This window comes from Mus caroli, chromosome X, assembly GCF_900094665.2.
Source record: "Mus caroli chromosome X, CAROLI_EIJ_v1.1, whole genome shotgun sequence".
In the NCBI taxonomy this organism is placed as follows: Eukaryota; Metazoa; Chordata; class Mammalia; order Rodentia; family Muridae; genus Mus; species Mus caroli.
The window spans coordinates 64,629,012-64,632,215 of NC_034589.1; positions in this window are offsets into that span (position 1 = coordinate 64,629,012).

The following is a 3,204-nucleotide window of genomic DNA, read 5'->3' on the forward strand; positions in this document are numbered from 1 at the left end:
CACACATATAAACATCTTAACAAAAGAGTTTCTAACATGATTTTTTTCAGAAAAAGGAAACTTCACTTAAGTAATATTTCTGAAAATGACACTAATTGCATATTATAGATGTCCTCTTGTCTATTTTCTCTTTATAAGGGGGGGGCACATGTGTGCATGCAGGCATATGCACATGTGTATCTTTGTCCATCAGCTATTTGGGACAACAGTTTAAAAATTAAGAAATTGCTTGAATGTGTACCCACAATGTCATGCACTATAATACTTAACCCTCACACTTACAGTTTTTTTCTGTTTAAAGGTGGGGCCATTCATGCATCACTGGATGAATGGCCCATACTAGTGGAAGCTATATTGTTAAAATTCAGCTCTTTGGGACATGCTTGCTCTATCTTGCCATGTGATCCCCTCTCTGTCATGTTGTGTGATACAGCAAGAAACAGATCCTTCTGCAAAAATATTACTGATACCTTGCTCTTGGTCATTGTACCCTTAAGAATCTTGAATTGGCTTTGAATCCCTGTGGATTATTCCATCTACAGTTTTCTGTTAGAGCAATTGAAAATAAGCTAGAATATATGCAATTACAAGGAAGGACAATCTAGGATAATTGTCCCATCTGAAGATCTTTAATTATATAATACTATTTGCAAGGTTCATTGAGCTAAAACACACTACACACACAGTCATGTTATTCACATGTAACATTTACAGGTTCTAGAGAAGAGGCTATTGTTTTATCTTCCACAGAACTCCATCTTTTATTTATTTATTCTTTCTCTTTTGGTGATGATTGTTAACAAAAATAGGAATTTGCCTTCTTTCATTAGACACAATAACAGTAAGATTTACTCAAGAATCTTGAAACAGATGATCTACTCATGACAATCATGGTAACCACTGAGATGTGCATAGTCTGAGGCCTATCAGCAAGAGGAAGTGCTCATGCAGCCTTCTCAGGTTGACTGACTTGATGGGATCTTGGCCCTTCCATAGCCTGGACTACTTAGTATCTTTCCCTATCTAAAATTAGAAATTATTTCTACAAGGGTGGACATTTTAAACTTCCATAAAATTTGTGGTTTTGTAATTGTATATTGTCTCAAAATACATGACTTATGCATGCACTTACCATAAAAAACAAATTTACTTTTGCCAAATTAGCATATAACTTGATTTGCCTTCACTTGATAAATACCCTTTTCCATTTGAATGCCTACTAAGTAGTGATATAACTGTACAAAGTGAAGACGATACAAAATTCAGCTGAGATATATAATCATCTTTTAAGACCAATTTCGTGCCATTTTCATTGAATCAGGATTTTATGGCAGCAAAAGCAAATGGCAGTGGCTGAGCAGCTCAATGGCATTTTTCAGTACAAAAAGGTAAAGTATTCGTGTCTTCCATGAAAAAAGATTTAAGTAATCAAATGTTTTATAATACAAATTGGCTTATAAAGTGGGTGCGGTAATTCCCAGTTCCATTTGGTTTGGTAGTTGATGTAGAAGGCAAAAATCAAATAGAAAAACTCAGACTGCTAAGTCCACAGGCCTGGCAATGGCTTGGAATTTTAGGCAGTTTAGATTGGATAAAAATTCAGCCTGAAATAAAACCCTCCACAATTCCCTTCCCCTTTTTTTCTTGTATAATTAAGGAAAACACCGACTTATCTGTTTTCTGGATAATTATAGGCTTGTAGACCTCAGGCTGTCTAAGTGCCAATAAAATCACCTGAAAATAAAAATAAAAACAATCATAATTAGGCTTTTTTTTTCCAAATAACTGACTGAAATAATTTTCTCTCTCATCTACTGCCCATTTTGAGTTAGGGAGAAAATACAAATATACTGACCTTGTCTACTACATTTACTCTCAAACTACAGAGAATGCAGACCAGGATGTTCTTGAATTTCTGTTATTCTTCTAATCACCTAGTTAGCTCCCAGATGCAAACTGGGGTTATAACGAATATTCTGTCCTGGGTCCCTAATACACAAAAATCTGCGATCAAGAAATATGACTTCACATTATTTTTTATCCTCTTGCCACCACACCTGCTAGTATATCATCATGGCCCACCATTCACTTGGTAGTTTCAGTTTTTTCACCTGCAATTAGAAGGTGCCTACAGTAAACCTGTAAGAAATATGAGCAAGGATGGCAATAGGTTGTGATAAGTGATGACTCTACTAAGTTTTTGAAGGGACAATGAAAGAGAAAGATAATACTTGGAAGACATTTGCTTAGAAAAGCTTGGCTTGACCCTTTTCCATCCTTTATCCTGTGGCAACTCAAGTAATGGCCTAGAAAGGGGGTCCTAGAGGCGAAGAATCAATCACTCTGTTACTCACACAATGACCACAGGTAGTGAAGAAAGACCACAGGTCTGAAAGGCCACGTGCTGGGGGTAGTTTCCTTGCTTCCTTCCTGGGGAAAGAATGCAAGCTATACATGAATAACTATATTCAGAAACAGAATCTTCATTTCTATTGATCAACATGCAAAAAATGGCTTCTCTGCTTCCTTTAACTCAGAAATGAGAAAAACAGGGGCTATACAGACTTAGAAAGATATGTTTGTGCTGGGCAGTGGTGGCAGACGCCTTTAATCCCAGTACTTGGGAGGCAGAGACAGGCAGATTTCTGAGTTCAAGGCCAGCCTGGTCTACAAAGTGAGTTCCAGGACAGCCAGGACTACACAGAGAAACCCTGTCTCGAAAAACAAAACAAAAAACAAAAACAAAACAAAAAGATATGTTTGTAATTCTTAGTTTCTTTTGTATAAACTTCAACATTATTCAAATAATCATTTTAAATCTCCAAAACCTTGGTGGTCTTCTCTCATCTCAGTAACATTCAAATGGAGAAATTAGATTTGCAACAGCTATATCTGTGGAGTGCTTTTTGAAATTTAGATTTATACAGAATTTGTTAGAATTTATTATCTCTTTTGTTTGATTGGTTGTTTTGTAGTTTTGAGAACAGATCTTGCTATATAGACCATGATGACTTCAAACTCATTACAGAGGCCATGATAGCCTAGATATTCATGTGGATGCCACCTCCTTCTACATGTTAGCTTCCATATGTGTAAGTCACCAGGTCTATCTTCTGAAGTTTTTGTTTATTCATTTTCTCTTTCTCTCTCTCTCTCTCTCTCTCTCTCTCTCTCTCTCTCTCTCTCTCTCTCTCTCTCTCTCTC